The sequence below is a fragment of the Tupaia chinensis genome, unplaced genomic scaffold (genome assembly GCF_000334495.1).
Source record: "Tupaia chinensis unplaced genomic scaffold, TupChi_1.0 Scaffold000684_1, whole genome shotgun sequence".
NCBI lineage: Eukaryota > Metazoa > Chordata > Mammalia > Scandentia > Tupaiidae > Tupaia > Tupaia belangeri.
The window spans coordinates 399,351-422,240 of NW_006160207.1; the positions used below are offsets into that span (position 1 = coordinate 399,351).

General features: G+C 43.4%; 2 pseudogenes; one reads left to right on the forward strand and one right to left on the reverse strand.

The window, feature by feature from the left end:
* Window positions 1-10,147, forward strand: part of LOC102500371 (60S ribosomal protein L7-like 1 pseudogene) — a 29,871-nt pseudogene extending 19,724 nt beyond the window's left edge.
* Window positions 7,675-10,285, reverse strand: LOC102499965 (electron transfer flavoprotein regulatory factor 1-like; annotated as a pseudogene).
* Window positions 10,286-22,890: the final 12,605 nt, after the last annotated feature.

Sequence of the window (22,890 nt, forward strand, 5' to 3'; positions counted from 1 at the left end):
ACACTCCCACATGGCCAACTACGGTTTGAGTCCCAGACCTGGTGGCTTGCTTTCTCACTTTCTCTCTCTCTCTCTGTTTCTCTCTGGTCAAATTAAAATAAATGAATAAATAAATAAAATAAAATAAATAATAAAAAAAACCTTAATTCAGTGTTTGTTGGCACCAAAACTAAAAGCATAATACATGACACACTGCAGTGGTCAGATATGACTTCCAGAAATTAAAAAAATAAAAAAAGACCAACATATGGATCATATATAAAATTTCCTTTACGAGATTTAGTTTTCACCACTTTTAGTCATTAGTCTTGTAACTCAATCATAAAAGAATCAAAAATTGAACTTTACCAAAATCAGTCTTATCTAACAACATTCAAAACTTTTCTTTAACTATTATGTCCTTATTATTTGTGAGGAACAAAATATTAAAGAAGTCTAGTCCTTAATCCATTTTTCTTGTAGGTCAGATATCCACCATATAACATAAATATCAGCTCTTTTATTAAATTAACCATATTAAGATAAATATGAAGTTGCCTGCTCAATAACCCCTTGGACAAACGATGTCAGAAATTGTGAGGATTTTCACTTACTGAACTTTTTTCTTTTACCAAATTTGAAGCCAGCTTATTTGTCAAAGATTTTAAGTTACATGAACTTGAAAAGTATTTAAATTAATTCTTATGTACGCTCTTTTTATAAATCAAATTGAATGGAATTCCTTAAAGCCTTTTACCATATACACACAACATGTAATACATACTAACATGTACACAAACACACAAAGATACACAAACGATTTTATAATAACTCTTTGGTTTTTGTTTGTTTTGTTTTGTTCTTTGCCTGTTTTTAGGTATCCTCAATTATTATTCCCTATTCTGGGAACCAGGGACATGTTTCTTGCCCAAAGTCCAGGAAATAATGTAACTGCTTGATACTAACTTTACTGCCCCAAGCTTTTAACATGAAAAACAACATTTGGTCAAACAAATCTCTCTAGACAATTGTGTCCCCGTATTTATACCTGATTCTAATCAATCCGCTCTTTCTCTTACTGTATTAGTTCCTTATTTTACTTTGTTTATTCCTTAGGTTACTCTATTATCTCCAGCTAAAAGGGTATCCACTTGCCTGATTCCTTGTAGTTTCCCTGTACTCAGGCCCCATGTTTTGGTGCCACTTGCCATGAGCCACACGGCTGAACATTTTTCCTGAGTGGGAGCAGCTGTGGGTTAGAAATAAACATAGAAATAAACACACAAAGACAAATAGAGAAAAGCAGGGATCAGTTGATCCAGACTCCTTTCATTCCCAGGTTTATTCTTTCATAGGGCAAAAGGGGGGAAGAATAAGTGGAATGTAAAGCCAGTTGTTTTCAGATGTTAATCTGCTGAAGCTGTGCAACCTCTGGCATCTTGCAGTCCTATAGGAGCTTTCTCTTATTTTCTCAGGCCTTCTCAGCTAATACAGTTTCCTTTAATCAATACCTCCTTGCAGTTTCAACATGGAGGCAGACACGTATCCTTTATTAAAGGCTTTCGCTAGCCTTGCGGTGACAGCCCAAAGAACCATGCTTCTGCGTGTGTTTAAAGGCCATCACTGTGTTGCTTAGATCCAGTCACTCCTACAGATTGCCAACAGTCCCTGTATATTGAGCGGGGACATCCAAGGCCTCTCTTTCATAGTCTGGCTTGTTTCACTTACCAACAAATCTTCCATTTTATGGAAAATTTGACTGAAAGTCTATCTTGTCTGTTCTAAATGCAGTCACCTCTGCCCTCTCTAGCATATTCATGGAATATCTTCCATCTCTTCTCTTACAGCCTGTGTATGTCCTTAATGCTAAAGTGAGTCTCTTATAGGCAACCTATTTTTGTACATGTATTTGTATTTTTTCAATCCATTCGGCCACTGTAGGTCTCTTTTTAATATAATTTTTTATTTTTGTTTAATTGATGTACATCTTTGTGAAGCACTTTATGGATTTTCAATACATGCACGCTCTGTGCAAAACTCAAACCAAGGATATTACCATTTTCATCATCTTCAACAAAGAACATAACATTATGTTGTCTAATGTTGTGTACCTTCCTTGTTCATCCTACAAGTTTATTTTCCCTATTATATGATTGGCAATGTTTTCTTTTTTTTTACACTTTTGTGTTATCGGAGCATTTAAGCCACTTACATTAGTAATTATTGATAAATAAGGACATATCGCTATTTTCAAATTCTTTTCTGGGGCCAGTAGGTGATGTAGTGGTTAAGGTGCAAGACTCCCACATGACCAACCACAGTTAGAGTCCCAGATCTTGTGACTTGAAACTCACATTGGATGCATGTGTCTGTATGTCCAAAATCATGAGAGGAGAATGGAGGAGAAGGTACAGTGGTGTGCCCATCCTCCTGAGAGGTAGTACCTCATTTTTTATCTCTATCTTTCTCTGTCTCTCTAGTGATACACATACCCAATAGCAAAAATCTCTCTAAATATTTTTTTAATTTCTTTTCAGTTTTGTATTTCTTTTTATTTTCTTTCTTCCAATCCTGCTATCTTCCTTTGTGATTTCTTTTTTTTTTTTTAGTTATATGCTTTGATCCCCTTATCTTTTTGTTTTGTATTATAGGTTTTCTTTCTTTTTGATTGCCATGAGTTTTACACAAAACATCTTATAGTTAAGACAGTCTATTTTAAGCTGATAACAACTTTACTTCAATCACATACAATCACTCTGCACTCTTACTTCTCTCCCCCATACATATTTCGTGCTATTGATTTTACAACCTACTATACTGAGTACTAATTAATGACTGATTACACCTATATTTATTTTTCATAGTGTTATCTTTTTCTTTATATTAGAGTCAAGAGTGATTTTCACACTGCTTACAGTATTGGAGTACACCAATTTTGACTATATATTTAGTCATATCAATGAGAATTATCTTTTCATATTAGCCTACTTCCATTTCAATTTGAAAAAGACTCTTTACCATTTCTTTTTTTTTTTTTTTTTTTGGAGAGGTTTTTGCTATAGGGCGCATGCTCACCAGACAGACAGAGAGAGACAGAGAGATAGAAAGCGAGAAATCACCCCCCAGGGGGGATGGCCACGCCACAATCCCTTCTCCTCCAATCTCCTCTTGGGATCTTGGGCACACATGCACACAGGCCCGGCGTGAGTTTAAGCCACTGGGTCCGGGACTCGAACCGCGGTGGACTACGTGGGAGTCCAGCGACATAGCCATTATACTAACTGCTGGTCCCACTTTACCATTTCTTAAAAGACAGGACTACTAGTAATGAACTCCCTCAGCTTTTCTATGTTGGGATATGTCTTTATCTCTCCTTCATTCCTCAGAGATTACCTCTGCTGAATGTAATATTCTTGGTTGGCAGTTTTATTCTTTCAGCACTTTGAATATATGTCAGCACTCCCTCCTGGTTTGCAGGCTTTCTTTTGAGACATCTGCTGTAAATCTTAGGGGGAGCTGGTTCCCTTGTATGTGCAAAGTTCCTTTATCTTGTTGTTCCACATTGTCTCTGTCTTTGACTTTTCAAAATGTGACTATAGTGTTACTTAGATTTTTTTTTTTTTGGGGGGGGGAGGAGGTTACATTCCCTTGCGGTACTTTAAACTTCATAAAATGTACCAACATTTGAGAAGTTTTCAGCTCATATTTCTTGTTTTGTCTCTTCTTTTAAGTTTCTTTGTTTTTGTTTGTTTGTTTGTATGTTTGTTTGTCACACACACGTGTGTGAGATAGAGATAGATAGCATCCCCAACAAGGTCTCAAAAGTATAACCCACTCCCGGCCTGTTAGCCAGCCCCGGATTGTGGTCAAGCACATAGCTGGCACACTCAGAGAGGTCTCCAGTTCTGAACAGGAACCTTCCCGTGTGGACTTGCTTCGCAGTGCCTTGCACTTTAACACTGCTCCACTGTCTGGACCCTACCAGTTAGTACTTCCTTTTTCTTTCTTTCTCTCTTGCTTTCTTTTCTTTTCTTTTTTATTTTTTTTTTCAAGGTTTTTTCCCATAGGGCACATACACTTGCCAGAGAGAAACAATAAGAAGGAAAAGTGAGAAATCACCATCCAGGGGGAATGATCATACCACAATTCCTTCTCTTCCACTATCCTCCTTGTATTTGGGACATTCACACATACACACACACACACCCACCCGCACACACACACACACAGCCCCTCAGTGTTCTTCAAGCCACCAGGTCTGGACTTGAACCATGGTCTGCCAAGTGGGAATACAGTGCCCTACAATGCCACCTGCTGGCCCCCCAGTTAGTAATTCTTTAAAGAAGCTTTACTCCTCTTTCTCTGTCTTCTCCCTTTATGTTTCCCATAGTTTGCATATTCTTACATTTAATGGTACCCATAGATTTATCATACTTTCTACACTCTTTTCCATTCCTTTTTCTTTTTGCTCCTCTATTTGGTGAATGTCAAATGACCTGTTTGAGGGCCAGCAGGTGACGTGGTGATAAAGGCACTGGATTCCCACATGGTTGACTGCAGTTTGAGCCCTGGATCTGGTAGTTTGAAAATCACACTGTGCACATGTGTGTGCATGCCCTAAATCCAAGAGGAGAATGGAGGAGTCGGGACTGTAGCATGGTCATCCCCTCTGTGGGTGATCTCTCCCTTTCCCTCTCATTGTCTCTCACTGTCTCTCTCTAACAAGTACATGAGCCCTATGACAAAAACAAAAACAAACAAACGAAAAAGACCCGTCTTTGAGTTTGCTGATGCCTTTCTCTGTATGACTGAGTCTGCTGTTCAAGCTCTCTGTTGAATTCTTCAGTTTTGTCATCATGTCCTCCATCTCTAGAATTTCTGTTTGAATTTTTGTTTTCAGGGTGGCTTTTTGCTACTTTCTTCATATTAACCAATTATGTTTTATGGTATTTTAAATCCCTTGCCATTTATTTTACTATTTATTTTGCAGTTATTTCCTCAGTGGTTGTCCTGGAGATTACAATTACATATTTATTTTAAAAGATCTAGTTTGTATTAATGTCATTTTAATATAAACACTGTTATTGTAGTATATGATATTTATATAGAAGAATTCAATTACATGTGCTAAATTTAAGATGAATGTATCAAGGGGCGGCAGGTGGCATGGAGGTTAAGGTACAGGATCCGCCATGGCCAGATTTGAGGTTCAGGTCCTAGACCTGATGACTTGAGAATCATGCTGGGCACATGTGTGTGCATGCCCAAAATCCCAAGAGGAAAGTGGAGGAAAAGAGATGGTGATGTGCCCATGGGATGATTTCTCACTTTCTTCCTCTCTCTCTCTTTTGCGAGAGCATGCACCCTACAATAAATAAATTTTTTTGAAGATTAACATACCAAAATACATAAGACACGAATTTATAACAAGATACAAACTTTAATTGAAGGGGGAAATCTAACTGGTAAGTTTAAAATGTTTGCTATGAGTAAATGTAATAAACAGTCTGTCTTACCTAAAACCTGTCTCTCCCTACACAGAGCCCGTTTCCCCTGAACCTCTCAAGAGACAGTGATCATTTTACCACACTTACATTCCTCAGGATAGAAACATAATCAAGGCTTTGTTGCCCTTCCTTGTATCCAAGCCATAATTTCTTCACCATGTGGTCAATTCCCCATCCTTCAAAGATACATATTGCTATATTGTACTTTACACCTCCTCTTACAGTCCTCTCTCTACCAACCTCCTGATCACCTCTCACCAAAGACAGGTCCAGACATTTCCTCCAGCCTGCTTCCTGCACTCACCCTGCATGGCATCAGCACCCACGTGTATATTTTCAAGGATGTTTGTGAACAAATAACAGAATGCCTCAGCTGTGAGCTAATGTTGGGAAGCCACCACCAGCCCTATTGACTACAGAGTCATACAACACCTTCTAGATGTGCACTGGTTAAAAAAATAATAATAAAAATGTTCAATACCTTGTCTCCCAACATCCACAGAGAGGCCTCTGCTACTACAGAGACAGTAACAGATGTGGAGGGACACAGAGAGGCCTCTGCTACTGCATAAAATCCAGCAATGCCATGACTGTCCTTAACACGGCAAAAAAAGTGAAGGGATGGCCCTACCTCACTTCCAACCTCCAGCCCCACCTCGAGTCATATCTAGAACCCTAGTTGCCAAGGACCCTGGTAAATGTGGAGTTCACTCTCCTGTTTCTGTAGTACCACAATCCCACTGAGGTCCTGCCCACCATGCCTACCACACTTCTCTCCATACCTTCATTAAACATCATGGGTGGGATCAGCAGATGTCAGAATGGTTACATTGCTGGACTCCCACATAGTCGACCGTGGTTTGGGTCCCAGACAGTGCAGCTTAAGTTCACTTCGGGCGCCTCTGCGAGCAAGCCCAACTTCCCAAGAGAAAAATGGAGGAGAAAGGATTGTGATGTGCCCATCCCCCCAGGGGATGATTTCTTGCTTTCTGTCTCTCTATCTCTCTCTGTCTTTTCGGCCAGCACACACACCCTATAGCAAATGTCTTTCTTTTTTTTTCTTTTGAGGCTTGTAAGTTAGAAATATCCTTTATTTATAGAAGGTGTTCATGATCTTTATGCAAAGCTTTAAGTGTTTGCTTAAACATTAAGTCATATTAAGTTTAGGTTCATTGCCATGTTATCTCACTTTGAAGTAAATACAAAACAGGTCTGCCTTTATGAGAGAAGAACAGAATAACATTATTAGTTTTTAATCCAAAGACAGTAACTGTTATACAACAGGTGTTTTGTTTTAAAGCCCAAAGGGAGCCAACAGCAAAGTGAGTAGTGTTAATAATTGAATAGTTATGGATATAATGCCAACCATTGGCAGGCTGTTTCAAGGCCAAATAATCTTACTACACACATGTATTATTTCTACAACTGCATTTAAATCATTACCAGGTGCAGTTTGTTTTGTAGTAAACCTTGACTATGTGCTGTTACTGTGCCAAATTGGATTTAAAAATAAGATTCTCCTTTCAAAAATTGAGAATACATGTGTAAGGAATTATTTTATTACTGTACACTAAATGACATTCTCTTGTCAGAGTGGGAGATGGCCTTAAGAATAATTGGGTAGAGACCAGCAGTTAGCGTAATGGCTATGTCGCTGGACTCCCATGTAGCCAACCGCGGTTCAAGTCCCGGACCCGGTGGCTTAAACTCACGCCGGGCGCGTGTGCGTGTGCGCCTAGAATCCCAAGAGGAGAATGGAGGAGAAGGGATTGCAGCGTGGCCATCCCCCCTGGGGGGTGATTTCTCGCTTTCTGTCTCTCTGTCTCTCTCTGTCTGTCTGGCAAGCGCACGCGCCCTATAGCAAAGACCTCTCCAAAAAAAAAAAGAATTGGGTAAACTTATTAAGTTGGAAAATTATGTATTATATTTCATTCAAAATTAGATGCTTGTTAAGTTTTTACAGTATTGCTAAATTGCTGTTTTAATATAAAAACTGAGCATGAAAAGTTGTTGATAAATGTCCCAGTAAGAAGTTGAAACCTATTCATTTTAGTTTAGTAGGGCAGCCCATTTTTTTATACAACATGTATATCTCACCATTTTAAGTTGGAATTATTTTATAGTATTTGGTATATACACAAAACGCTGACATTAATCTTTTTAGCCAAATTATAGTAACTATTATTGTTTAGTTACTTTTATTGACATCTGAATAATAGCGTTGTTTTATAACTCTGTATTTCCTAAGGAAATATAATGCTTCTATCTCTTTCATCACAAATTCACCTGTCCAATAAGTTCTTTGATCTTCTCTGGGTCTTTCACATCTTCGTTTTTAAGGAAAGCATTCTTCAAAACGCCTTTTAAAATAGTCTGCTCCAACGCACAGTACCAGCACCGCAAAGATGGCGGAACCTGAGCAAAGGAAAAAGATCCCTTTGGTTCCAGAAAATCTCCTGAAAAAGAGAAAAGCTTATCAAGCCCTCAAGGCCACCCAAGCAAAGCAAGCACTTTTGGCAAGAAGAGAGCAGAGGAAAGAGAAAGGGCCCAGATTTAAGTGACTGGAATCGTTCTTAAATGATTCCTGGAGGCAGAAGCGTGACATGGTACATCTCAGACGACCTGAAGTGAAACCTCATGCCTTGGAAATGCCCGATAAACATTCATTGGCCTTTGTTGTGCACATCAAAAGGACTGATGGGGTGAGTTCAGAGGTGCAGAAGACCATCGTGAGACTGCGTCTGAAGAAAATTTTCAGTGGCGTTTTTGTCAAAGTCACTCCTCAGAGCCTAAAGACACTGCGAATAGTGGAAACTTATGTGACCTGAGGATTTCCAAATCTCAAATCTGTCCAGGAACTCATCTTGAAACGTGGGCAAGTCAAGGTCAAGAATAAGAGCATCCCTCTAACCGACAACACAGTGATTGAGGAGCATCTAGGGAGGTTTGGCGTCGTTTGTTTAGAAGACCTCATTCATGAAATTGCCTTCCCGGGGAAGTATTTCCAAGATATCTCATGTTTCTTGTGCCCTTTTCACCTTTCGGTGACCCATCATGCCACCAAGAACCAAGTGGGCTTCCTCAAGGAGATGGGCTCACCGGGCTATCGGGGTGAATGCATCAATCAACTCATCCGCCAGCTGAACTAGGTCCAGAATCCCTGAAAGCGCAGTGTGTTGGAAGGTGTGCTTTTGGCTTTTTGAATTGTATCTTCAAAGAAGATTGTCGTCTGGTCCAATTTCAGAAACTGGAAAGGAAGAGTCTTGAAACACAGTAGTTTATGTTCGGAAAAGGAACCCCTCATCACAGCCCCAGTTGCAAAGAAAAATTCCAGCATTTTCCACATTGGCTGCTGCCTTCTCTGACAGTCAGCATGTGGCACGGAGGAGGGAGCCCTGCTTTGTCACATCTATCCTGGGCTTTAATGTTGGTGAACGGATAACCCAAACTTGCACGAGGTTCCCCAAGACTCCTGTAGGAGTGGACCAAGCCTGGGGCAGACTTGAAACTGGATGTTTCTAGGACCTTGTTTTGAAAAAACTTAAAATACAATTTAAAGAAGCACAAAGACAAATGTTTGGTGGTTCTACCATGAGATTGTGTCCAACTTATTGACAGCTCCGAGAGTTCTCAGACTTGACAGCCCTAGTGTGATGACTGTTTTGTCTAGCCTCTAGCTGCCTTAGTCTTTTTCTGTATCTCAGCATTTGAGAAATTCCCTTCGTCAATAAGACACATATATACCAAAATTTCGCCTGAATGTTTCATAGTCCTGCTGTTACCAGGATTGGTCACCAGGCCCTGATCTTGCTAGTCTCCTGGTCTTGTGCCTGATAGAATATACCTTACCAAGACAGCTTTTCCCTTCAATGCTGTTTGCTGTTTTCTCCTAGGACAGTGGCAAATGGTGTTGCCCCCTGTACCATCTGTAACTCGGGAGGCACCCAGCATTCCCTCCTCAGATGGGATTTCCTGGTTTCCTTGATAGCTGTCTCCTTAAAACCCAGATTGGGAAGGAGTGAACCATTTTCTTGGTTTAGCACGGGTGATGTTGGCATATCAGGCAAGCAGCTTGGTTAAACCATTTCTCTTGCATGATCCAGACTCCAGAAGTACTCTTGCCCTACTGGCAGTGGGAGAGTAGGCCAGCCACAGGGTTTCTGGCAGTGTTGGTCCTGGGAAAAATGGGTCTGCTGCTGATGGGCCTTCCCTCTGCTTTCTTGACTTAGTTGCCTCAGCCTGCCAGCTCAGCAGTTGGTGAGCATGTGCCAAGCTGAGGCCAACTTGAAGCTTAACCATTGTGTTCCCTGGTCCCTTCAGATCATCCATGCTGTAGTTTTGGCTCAGGCCCTCAAACATAGCTATGAAATTTAGGGGGATAACAATACCTTAAAATGTGCCAAGTTATGAGAGAATTAATTAGGCTGATTGGCTCCAGAGTTGTTACCCTTACACTGTCAAGTATTGTGAGATCAGATTAATTTAAGATGATGTATCAGTCATGGGAAAACGCTATAGATGTGGAAGCCTGGGACGTGCCTCCCACATCTGTCAGTACGAAATGGGGTCAGTGTTTCCACTCATGCCTGTAAGTCTGGTCTGTTTCACATCACTGTTAAAAGAATTTACAATTTTATACAAATAAAAGGGGTTATAAAAATTGAAAAAAAAATAGTCTGCTCCTTTTGGATAGTCTCGTCCAAGATACAGCAGATTTTTATAAAGACTCAATACTTCTCCTCTTAAAGAATTGGCCATTTTCATTTACCATAGAAATTATCCACTTTCATACATAACATACGCACTTTCCAGCAAGCCACAGCCGTAAATGCCTTCGACCGCTTCGACTCCTCAGTCCATCCACTGCCCCTATAGCAAATGTCTTAAAAAAAAAAAAAAAGGGATAAACTCCCCAAACAACCGAGTCTCCTAAATGCCTTTCTCCACTATCACTCAGTCTTATGTACTGGGCAGGTCATAAAAACAAAGTTGAGCTAACTGTTCACCTCTGCACAACACTCACACTGCCTGTCAGAACCATCAACCCCACCCCCATGACACCATTATTCATTCCCAACGCCAAACCTCAACTAAAACTTAGTGCCAGTCGACCATCTATGGAGGGTTGTTATGGCAGCCTGAGCAGACTAATACACCATCCTACCTTAGCACTCATGGCAAGTGACAGGGCCACCTATTTCTTTTTCCTTTTTTTTTTTTTTTTTTTTTTTGAGAGGTTTTTGCTATAGGGTGCGTGCACTTGCCAGAAAGACAGAGAGAGACAGAGAGACAGAAAGCGAGAAATTCCCCCCCAGGGGGGATGGCCACGCCGCAATCCCTTCTCCATTCTCCTCTCGGGATCTTGGGTATGCAAGCACACGTGCCTGGCTTGAGTTTAAGTCCGGGACTGCAACCACGGTCGACTACATGGGAGTCCAGCGACATAGCCATTACGCCAACTGCTGGTCTCTAGGGCCACCTATTTCTCAGGGGAAAATAGATGGCAGAAATACTTGGACTTCAAGTTCACTGCACCAAACTTCCAACTGACCTGCATGTGTTTATATCTGTTTAACTCTCTCTCTTGTCTTCACAGCAGACACTCCCCTCACATTATACTCTGTTGTGATGAGCCAGGTTCCTTTTCTGAATTTTATGGAACTTGGGAAAAGGAAGATACTTTATTCTCTCACAGAAAATAAAAACGGAAGCTATTATGTGGCAATAAATTGGTTTTTGTTTCATGGGAAAGACTGTAGTGTTTTCAACTGGCTTAACTAGAACTATGAAGAAATACTGAAAACTATCTTTTCAACATATTCTCTTCCTTTCCTGTGTCTGCCAACACCATTACTCCTCATACAAATAAAACAGCCTGCTGTTTGCTCCATTTTTAATGTAAGCAAGACTAATCTGGATCTTTTATGTCTTTTCCCTTTAACTCCCTGTTTCAGCCTGCAGTTCCACCTGCAGCAGTTAGACTTTGCAATCAGAGGGAAACAGGCAGGTTCATTATCCCTAATTCCCAGCCTCTGCAAAGAAACACACAATGGGTTTTTGTTAATACCCTGCTCTCCCCTGTCCCACAGAGTGGCCCTTGCTCTGCAGGAGACACACACACATATATACACACATGCACACACACAGCCTCCTAGCATACAACTGTATGTGAATAATAACTAAAACCATTTCAAAACATGCAGATTACAAATTAGGGGAAGATTCTAAGTTCCTGAGAGCACCATCATCTTCTGGGTAGGTGAGAGAAAGGAGTTGTCTTCCAAATAGTGTAGTAAATGTTCTGAGCTAAGCCACGTCCCCCTACAGTTCCAGAAGGCTAGTCTTGCTGGTGGGCTGGAAACTGGTAGGCATCATTCCAGGATATTAACTCTAGCAGGCAGGAGTTTTTTGTTTTTGTTTTTGTTTTTCAATTTTGCCAGAGCACACGTATGCTCACCACAAGGTGAGAGAAAAAAGGTAAGAAAGCACCTTCGGTGCTTTTTTCTTTTCTCCTCCATTTCTCTATCCTTTCAGAACTTTGGGTGCACATACACACACACTCAGCATGCTTTTCAGGCCACTGGGTCCAGGATTCAAACCATTCAGTTGGCTACTTGGGATTCAGCATATTACCCACCACACCATTGGCTGGACCCAGGGGCATTATTTTTTAACTGCTCTTCAAACAATTGGGTTTTTTTTCTGTTTGTTTTTGTTTTATATTCAAGTTGTATAAGTGGCCTCAACTTGCATTTTTTCCAAAAGAAGTTCATATTTTAAACTAAGATGTAAAGGAAAGGGAAATGGATCAGGGTCAGGAAGTGAGTCCACAAAACCACAATCATTGCTAGAAGACTAGCAGGACTCCGTGCACCAGGGCCCTGCCCCAACCTCCGGTCCACTTTGCAGAGTTGCTCACATTAATCTCCATGGAGCCCTTCAAAAAACTCAATGGACTCTCCACATCTAGAATCCAGACTTTTTAACTCGGTGTTTATGCCATTTGTTAGTGTATACAGATAAACTATTTCTTCTGTTGGCCTTGTATCCTGCAATCTTGCTAAACTCACTTACCAGTCCTGAAATGTCTTCTCCATAGACAAGCATGTTGTTTACAACATTCCAAGTGTACACATTTTCTCTTTTTCCTGTCTTAATGTACTGGGTAGGATTTAAAGCACAATGTTGAATAGAAGATATAAAATCAGACATCTTTAATGTTTCTAGTATTAGAGGGAAAGCATGAAGTTTTTCACTATTAAAGTACAATTTTATTTGAAGGATTTTGTTAACATACCCTTTGCCAGGTATATCAGTTTCATTATTTCTTCTCTTATCTTTACAGTTCCTTCCTACTACTTTCTCTCTAGAATTATTTTGCTTTTATTTTTCTCAGTTTTGAAGGTGAGAAATAGAATTTGTAATATTTCTTCTTTTCTGATATATGCTCTTAATCCTACAAACTTCCCTGTAAGCCCTGCTTGAGCTTCATTCCACAAATTTGTATACATTATATTCTCATATTTCTTCAATTCAGATATTCTTTAATGTCCTTAGAGACTTCCTCTTCAAACTACTGAATTTTTTTTTTTTTAACTTTTTCCACAGGGCACATGTGCTTGCCAAAGAGACGAGAAAGGGAAAACAAGAAATTACCCCTCGGGGAATGGCCATGCTGCAATCTCTTCTACTCCACTCTCCTTCGGGAAGTTTGTGCATGCACACTCGCACACAAACACACACACACACACACACACATACACACACACACACGAGAGTTTCAAGCCACCGGATCTGGGTCTTGAGACACTGTCAGCCATCTGGGAGTCCAGCACCTTAACCACCACACAACCTGCTGGCCCTACCACTGAATTTTAGAAGTATGTTGTATAACTTCTAAGTGCTTGGATATATTTTGGCTATCTTTTTGTTGTTAATTATTAGTCTAATATCATTATGAACAAGAAATACTTTTATATCATTTCAAATCTTTGAAAATTTCTAAGATACGTTTTATGACTCAGAACAGGCCATATCTTAGTGGATTTTCGATGTGTACCTTAAAAGAATATGTTTTCTGCTATTGTTGGGTAGTGTTCTATTAATACAAATGTCAGTCAGGGCAACGTGGGTAACAGTGGTGTTCAGCTCCATATTACTGAGGATTTTCCATCTACTAGTTCTCTTGCTGGGAGACAAATGTTCAAGTTTTTACTACAATTATGGGTTTCTCTATGTCTCTTCTGAGTTTTGCTTTTAAAAAAAAAAAAAAGTTTATTCCTGTCTTCCATGAGAGAGAAAGACAGAAACAGAAGACAGGAAACATTCCCAAGAGGGTCTTGATACTGTGATCCACCCAACCGGCCCCAGCTCATGGACCTGTGTGCTCAGTGTACTCAGAGAGATCTCCAGACCTGAAAACTACCTACTCTGGTTAGCCTCACAGAGCATCGAGTTCTACCACCGCACCCCCATCCAGAGCCTTGTTAGAGTTTTGAACCTGTTTCAGGAGCATGCGCATTTAGGACTGTTCCCTCTTCCTGGGGAATGGATTCCTTCATCATGGGATAGCTCTCTTTTTCACTAGTAAGTGTCTTTCTAGAAGTCTGATTTCTCCATATTAATTAATATTAGCCATTGATATTAACTAATTAATAGAAGCCATTCCAATTTTCTTTGAGATAGTGATTGCATGAAATATCTTTTCTGCCGTCTTCCTTTTAACCTATGTATTGGGTCATTGGAAAAGCCACAATGCATTTTTTCATAGAAAAATATGTCAGGACTTTCCCAATGACCCAGTACATGAGTAATTTTATGGTCACACCAGGTGGAGAATCACAGCTGTGAGTGACCTCACCCCATTATCCCTGTGGCCAGTGGCCAGTTCGTGTCTCCAGCTGAGGTGCTTCTTCAACCATCCTCTGTTCAGTTCCTGTTCCCCCCTTCCAGGCCCACACTACAAGGCCCTGTACAAATTGTGGCTCTCAATGTCCACACAGAACCTTTGTTTTCTGATTGCCAGTTTATGTGCTCTTCTCTCTCCAGCTCCTCCCCTGCCCTCGCTTATTGTCTCTGTGAATATCCTGATGAGTGTTCCCTGCTGGCACAGGGTCCACTGAGTCTTGGGGGCGGGAGTCTGCCTGGGCCCACCCAGCCAGTGCCCCCACCCCAGCAGGCTGCAGTCTGTGTGGCCATGATCTGGTTTCCAGAACTAGATTATGGGAGAGCTAACAGGGGTGAGGGGAGGAGGGGTCTCCTCACCACGCCAGCCCTGCTGAGGCATTCAGGGCAAGGACAAGGACAAGTGATACTGATGTCACTCATCAGAGATGACATAAATTTTTTAACCTTATGAAGAGACAGAGGCGAAAGGAGGGAAGGATAGACAAATAACGAGCAGCATCCCCCCCGACGTCCTGGCCCAGACGCGGCATGGCTGTCCAGGAACCTCCAGGCCAGGAGTCACTAGCGGCATAAACTCCTAGAAGGGCATTTTCTCATTTTAAAGATTCACTTTCACACCTAATTTTATGCTTCTGCACATGAAAGTTAGAACATGTTCTGAGCCCCACGACACCTGGCTATGCTCCTGCCCCTCATTCCCGGGGACCATGTTCTACCCACTATCTCCACCTCAGTCTCCTGTCTTCTCCTGTTCCAACTCCCCTGAAGTTTTCTCTTATCCTAGAAATAGAACAGAATCAACTTAATGAAAAAAAAATAAACATTAAACCTTTGACCTCCCTCTAGCTCCTAATTCATCTGTTTCTAGCTCATCAAGGCAAGATTTTGGGGGAAAATTTTTACATTTTTTTGTATCCCCTTCTTCAGTCCTCAGTCCCTTCCATTCTGAGTGAGCCCAGTGATGGAGGAAAGTCTCCCTCTCTGAAATCCCTTAGGACACTGGAAGCCTGGCCAGGTTACTCTCTCAGAGAACTAATTAGAGGAAGAGGTGTCGGACCACCCACCCTGAGGGCTTGCAGGGTAGGAGAGTGGTCACTTGTCAGGACCGGCAGAATATGGAGGTGGCACTAAAGAAGGGAAGCCTGGGGGTAGTTGGTGAGAGCTGAGGCTTCCCTGTGACAGACATAAATCTATAGTGATGTCAAACACCTCACATATTCTTGGATCACTGGGATTCTTCATATAACCAGGGCAGAACAGAACCAAGACAGCAGGCGTGAAGTGGTTAGTGTGGGAGGTCCTGCAGCCCCCAGAATGAACCCAAATACCTTTGAAACCATCCACTTAGACACAGAGGGGAGGGAGAGCCCCACAGAGACCATTATAGGAAAAATGACTGCCCATTTCTGAGTGTCAACCACATCCTTAGACCTCAGAAGGACAAACCACCAGCCTCCAGCCTGTGAACCTGCTCCACTCCCTGGAGTAAGTCCCTTCCCTGCCAGCCCCTGTCAAATGTCTGTCTACTTTCCAGATGCAGTTTGTCTCCCTGCTCAGATGGCCCCTGAGAAGCCAGCCCTGAACCACCCTAGACAGAATAAGGACCTCCAGGGTCTGGGCTCTCACTGTACTCTTGGTAAATTACTGGTCATTTGTGACGTCATCAAGTGCTCAGGCTCTGCCCCTACGCACGCTGATGCAGGACAGGCCCCATGAGCAGGTGAGGTAGAAGACCCCTTGTCTCAGGTTCCAACAAGTGTAGGGTCACCACCTGAGACTGTCTTGTTGCCTCACCCTGGGAAGATGTGCCTTGGAAGGCTGTCATATATACTCAGGAATAAGATAAGCCGCTTTCAGCCATATGCAGCCTGGGCCTGCTCTGCCTCGGCAAATGTTTACTTAGCACACTGCAGCCTCAGCACTGACCCCTTTCCTCCAGTCCCATCTGTTGCTACAGCCCAGATGGGCCCCCACTGCCAACAGAGCATTGAAACCACACCCACCACTTCCTGTTCTTCCAACCAAACTCTTCCACGTTCCCCAACATCCTCTCCCCCAAGCCCCAGAGCCCAGCCACAGTGTCTGGGAAGTCAGAGCGAGCTCTTGTCTCCTAACAGTCCCCACTGGCTGAGCACTTTGGTGAGCCCTGTCTCCTGTAGGTGTCACCACAGTCCCCCATCCTGTGTGGGTGCCTCACCTCCACAGGATTCAGGCATGACACCCTCACAGGGCTGAGCCCAAAGACAAAGATCTGGGTCAGCCATCTTGCTTCCCAAGAGGTACATCAGGCTCACATTTGATTTCTCACATCAGCTGTTTGCTCTCAGCAATAAAAAATTAGAAGAAGATTAATAGTTTACCATGTGCGGCCCTTCTAATCAGTCATTAGGTGAGTCTAAGGTGAGTATAAATCCGTGGATCCCCTAGATCCATCTTCTGCTTCCACCTGTCTTTCCTGGTGGGCAGTTGTATGCTGGCAACTGCTTCAAAGCTCATTCTTCAGGAAGAAAAAGCCACAGTATCTAGCATCTGCCAGTTTCTGTAGTGTAAATACTCCTCTAGGCCTGATTTTAAGCCACAACACAGAACATGGAGATCAAAGAGATGCACAAAACCAGCAATCCAAGATACCAGACAGCTCCAGCACACTACCATCTTGGGTGAATCTAATGTTCGGACATACTTTTTCACAGAACACGGCCCCTAACTACCACCCCACTAATTCATCAGTGAGGAAAAGCAACCTTGTCCACAGCAGGAGAAGAAGTTGCCAAGGAGGGGTGTGTTGGCTTCCAATACACTAGTCCTTTGAGGGATTCACAGAGTAATTTTAACTGCATTTGATTTCCAACTTAAAACCTCATTCTCCCCTTTAGTAACCAAAGATGAATCTGGGTTACTCCTCACTCAATCTCTTCCCAGCTCAGGCTCCAGTTGAGTCCCCACCATCTACCTCCCCACTTGCCTGTGTAGTCTGAGGACACAGATGACATTTTCTTTGGCAGCTCAACATGCTTGGAGGCAGGATATGGGCTCCAGACAGATTGATTCTGTTGCTACTTCTACTAGTAAGCTCTGTAACTGAGCGGCACATCCTTAATCTCCTGTCAAATGGGATAATACCTCCCAGGCTTCTTGGGAGTACTGAAAAGTTCAGTGAAAAGGCACCTAGCACAATGCCACATGCAACTTCCCTTCCTTCCATTGTTCGCAGGATAAACAAGAACCAACCATGGTCAGATAACAAACAAGAACCAACCATGGTCAGATAACGTCGCCACTTACATGGTCAGATAACGTCGCCACTTACTGTCTGCTCTCACACCTGCTCAGGGGCCAACAATTGTTCCTGATTTTAAAAAACCATGCAGAGAAGAGAAGGAGTAGGGGGTGCTGGCCAAAGTCAAAACCACGTTTGTGGGGGACCACTTGGTATAACAGAAAGAGACTGTATTCTCTTATCTGAACACTAGGTCTGGATCCTGGTGTGGCCAAGTATTAGCCATTTGACCCAAGGCAAGTTACATAACTTCTCCAAGCCTCAGCTTCCTCAGTTGTAAAATGGAGATTATTTCTACCTCAACAGAGAAAGCCTCTGTGTTTGTTGCCTTCACTTTGCTCTTGGGCCCTCTCCTAGCCCTTTTCCCAGATCCTTATGGATGTCACCTACCTGGACCCCACACCCCTTCAGCAGTTCCCCACAGCCACTTCTCCACACCCTGTTTTCTGGGGTGCTGCCCCATTTCCCCAGTTCCTTTCACCTCCGAAAGGGAGATTCTCAAATTCCATGGTCTTACCCTCAGTACATCATGTACAAGAGCTGTAAATATTTACAGTATTAGCGTTCAACTCTGGATGGCAAACCCATGCCAACAAAATGAATCAGAGAATTATATGCAAAGCAGAATGGCAAGCTACTCACTTATCATAAAAGATGGTTCTATCCGGGGACAGGTACTGAACCATGAGTCAGGACAACCCCTTGCCAGTAACAAAATCTCAACCCAACAACTAGGGCTCAGACTCGAGATGGTCAGAGTGGGGGACATTTCTACCACATTCAGGAGCATCCCGAGACTTCCTGACCCCGACTGCAAACAGCTCTCTGGGGCAGGTTGCTCAGGACCCTGACCCTAGGCACTGGCACCACCCTCCACCTGTGTGCCCTCCAGGTTACAAAGCCCTCCCAGAGGTGCCAGTGCCCCTGTCAGCTGTCGTAGGGAAGCCTGGGCTTAGAAACGGGTGGAATTGGGTCTGACTCTCATTTATCTACTCAGTACTTGAATGGCCCTGGACACACTGAGTTCACCTGAGCCTGAGAGCTTGTTCAGGGCGTCTCTGGGTTTAGGAAACAAGGCCCTAGACAAGTCCTCAGGGAGTTTCCTGGAAGATAGTCCACAGACACTCCTACTGTAAGCCTAGTCCCTGTGCAGGCCTTCCTTCTTGTGGATGTGCCTGCCTTCCTAACAGACCAGAACTCCAGGGGTGCCCCCTCGTGGTGGTACACTTCCCTAATTGTCTTTGTCCTTGGGATAGGAGACACCTGAGGACAGAGTGCCCTGACTCCTTCAGGCGACTCACTCTGCCCTCTACAATGTGAGCCACTGAAACTATTATGATAGAAGAATAGCGTGAGTTTGCAACACACTTTCCTCCACCCTATACACGGTGGATTCTTCATGGAGGAGGAAGAAATGCCACGAAACCTCAGCTAGTGGATAGCAGAGTAAATTAGACACCTGTGTCCAGAGGATGGAAACAAACAGGCCACAAGACAAGAAATGTAATTACTCACAGCAGAATAAGACACAGGGTCACTGAGTAAATGTTTGTCCTAGGGTCACAGGTCAGGGTAGAGCTTTACGGGCACGGCACGCTCCCTGTCCTCACCAACAAACAGTAACAGGAAGAAGATGAGTGACAAATAAGGCACTGGCCCCTCTCTCCTGCCTGAGCACTGACAGAGAGGGCAGCCCTGTTCTGTCTTGACCAGCTCCTAAGATCCCCAGCACCACCAAGGAATGGACTCCTCCCACACTGGCCTTCAAGACCTGTGGGTTCCTGCATCAAACCTCAAAACCACCCCACCCGGGAGGTGGAGAATCTGTTCCTCTCGGAGATGCTCTGCCCTGCGCTGAACCCACCACCTGCTTGGGCCTGCCTCTGAGTCTCATCAAGACCTGCAGTGAGAGCTGCCCCTGCCTCTTCCAACAGTGCAATGATCCGCTCTCGGTCCATGCTTTCTCGCCCCTGGGCCTTCTGCCTAGAAAATGTGGGAGTTGAGGCCAGCAGATGGCATAGCAGTCACATTGCTGGACTCCCACATTGGTCGACTGACCAGTGTTTGGGTCTGGGATCTGGTGGCTTGAAAATCATGCCAGACGTGTGTGTGTGTGTGAGGGCCCAAGATCTCAGGAGGAAAATGGAGAAGGGATTGCAGCATGGTCATCCCACCTGAGGGGTGATTTCTCACTTTCCCTCTCATGTATCTCTCTCCCTCTCTCTCTCTTTCTCTTTCTCTCTCTCTCTCTGGTGAGCGTACACGACTTAAGACCAAACTCTAAAAGAAAATGTGAGAGTGGGGGAGGTCACTGTCTCATTCTCTGCAGGGTGGACAGATCTAGAAGGACCTGCTTATGTGAATCTAAGCCACAGAGCGATGCCTCCACCCTCTCCTTGGAAAATTATCTATGACTTGTTGCTTGACCTGAAGCCTTGAAAGAGTTTTGACTGTTCTCCTAATGCTGTCCACACCAAAATACAAAAGTTGCTCTTCTAACAAAGTATTTGCAGGTGTGCTATAGACCTTGTGACGTGCAGGGGTCCCCCCTGGTGTCCCCACTGACCAGGTGCTCCCTGGCATGTGTCAGGCAGGTGGCATCTCTCAATCAGTTCCTAATACCAGGTACTGAGGCTAAGCCCTTGATATTCATCATCTCATAAATCTTCAAGCAGTTCCATAAATAGGTATAAATTGTGCACTCATCAGAGAGAGGGGGCAGGGGGAAGAGTAAAGTGAGAAAGCACCTCCCAGGAAGGACAACCACATTGCAATCCCTTCTCCTTCATTCTCCTCTGTGGGAAGCTGCACACCAGCGAGTCTGCCGAGGTTTCTCAGAGAGCAAACAATTACCATGATTGGTTCCCTTCCAAAAACCTGACCTTCGAAACCTTGCTCTGATTGGCCACTAGAATCCCTCAAATTTGCATATCTGGTACCTCATGATTGGTCCACAAAGCAACCAATCATAACCTACCTTTTGCTATCCTTCATTCAACCAATCACGGCCCACCAATGTGTATATAAGCACAATCTCTGGCCCATAATCGACAGACAATGACACAGACGACCAGGAAGATGACCAGGAAGACGATGACTGAAGAGCCTGAAGAGTTGAAACACCGCGCAGTCTCCAGACGACCCTGAAGATCCTGAAGAGCTGACAGTGCATCGTCTCCAGACGACCTGGGAGATCCTGAAGAGTTGTAACACTACATCGTCTCCGGACAACCCTTAAGAGCTGTGACACCACATCGTCTCTGTGCTGCTCACAGTAGACGACACGACCCTTAAGAGCTGTGACACTGCGTTGTCGCTGTGTGGTACCGTGCTGCCCACAATAAACGGACGACACTGTCATCTCCGTGTTGTAACACTACGTCGCTTGTCCCGGCTCTCACTCCTTCACTCAGGAAACCTGTTCTGGCTCTCACTCCTTCACTCAGGAAACCTGTTCGGCTGTCCCCTGGGTCGGGACACTCCTCTCAGGATATTGGGCACACACACACACATACACTGCATGTATTTTTTATGCTTCTGGTCCTGGACTCAAACTGCATAGTTGCCCATGTGGAATTCAGGCATCTTAACCACCATGCTACCACTGGTCCTGATTAGGTATGATCTTTATGTCCTTTTTACAATTAAGAATGTGTGACTTAGAGGATCAAGGTGACTTGTCCAAACTCCAAGGCAGATAAGTAATACTACAGATTCAAACCCAGGTCAGTCAGTCCAGCCTCCAAAGAACCCTTTCTTGTACTGAGCTTCCAATACTGTCTTGAGTGCTTTCATCAACAGCCTTTATAAGAACATCTGTGTATGATGATTACTGAACTACTAGTCCAGTACCAAACTACAGGTTCTTATTATGTGTTCTTTACCTAACACATCAACCATTTCATATTTGGGGACCAAATGGCATTTCCTTTAGTGGATTTATTTGAAATAGTCTATCTTCTTCAGATATATGTAATGAATTTCAGGTCCAGAGGCGCCCTAAAAGTCTCTTATGTCCAACAAAATAGCCAAATGAAAAGACTTTGGATGTGGAGTCTGTGCCTACAGATGAGAGGTCCTTCTCTCAATTCCTATTGCTGGAAAAAGTGCTTTCATCCTTTGAGAAACACGCTCACCCATCCAATGCCAAAGAGTGGACATGGAGACACGAGGGACGGCAAAAGAGTCTTTAATGGTGGTCTTGGAAGATCAGGAGTCTGATGAGTAGACCAAAATGGTTACAACAAGCAACTTATTTCCTAGCACACAAATCCTTCCCTCAGTTCCCCACTGGAGGAACACAATGGGTGTCCAATCTTCCCTAGCGTCATCTTAAGTTTCGTTATTACCTTTTAAGACATTTACTGTCCCTTTCCCTCTCTAGCCTGGTGGAAGGTGTAGACTCAGGACAAGCAAATGAAAAAGACCTGCCATGTGTCCTGATGTGGGAGAATATCAGGAAGTAAAAAGGAGCAAAGGGCAGGTGACCAGCCACCATCCTGAGAAGTCATTTCTCAAGGGAAACCTGTTGTTTTGAGTTTCATTTGTTCAGGACCATTCCAGGAATGTGTATTTTCTTGGGTGAACCAAGCTGGTTAAGCAACATTTGTTAAGCTACTCTTGGTAATGAATCACTTAGGCTATTTTCTTACACACCCCACTAGCAACGAGCATGCCTCATGTCCAGATCTTGGCTCTAATACAATTCTCCAGTGACAGAAACTGGAGCTCCTTGGAGAAATGGCTGATTTTAGCACAGACACAGGAATTATACCAGATGAGCTTGGAGCATCTCACAGTACCACATGGGAAGTGCTCAGGTGTTCATGCACACGCCCACAAAATCACATGCACACACATCAACAGAAAATAACTGTGTTAGGTTGAAAAATATACCGTCTATGCTTCCCTGTCACAACAAAAAATAGATGAACAAGGAAATAAGCTAAACATAAAGTTTATTAAGAGAAAAAAGTCAGGGACACATTCCATAGACAGAATGGACCATGCCTAGGAAGGCCAGCAGGCCTGTTTCCTTTTCCAAAACCCATTTATACTTTTTTGTAGTTAGACACTTTTTTAGTTAAAATATGTGCCTCAAGGTCTCCTTCAGCTTACTACTCCCCCTACCTACCCGTTTCTCCACTCCCTACCCGACTCTCCACCCCCATTATGAACAAGTGCACTCACCATAGAGAGAGACAGACAGAGGGAAAG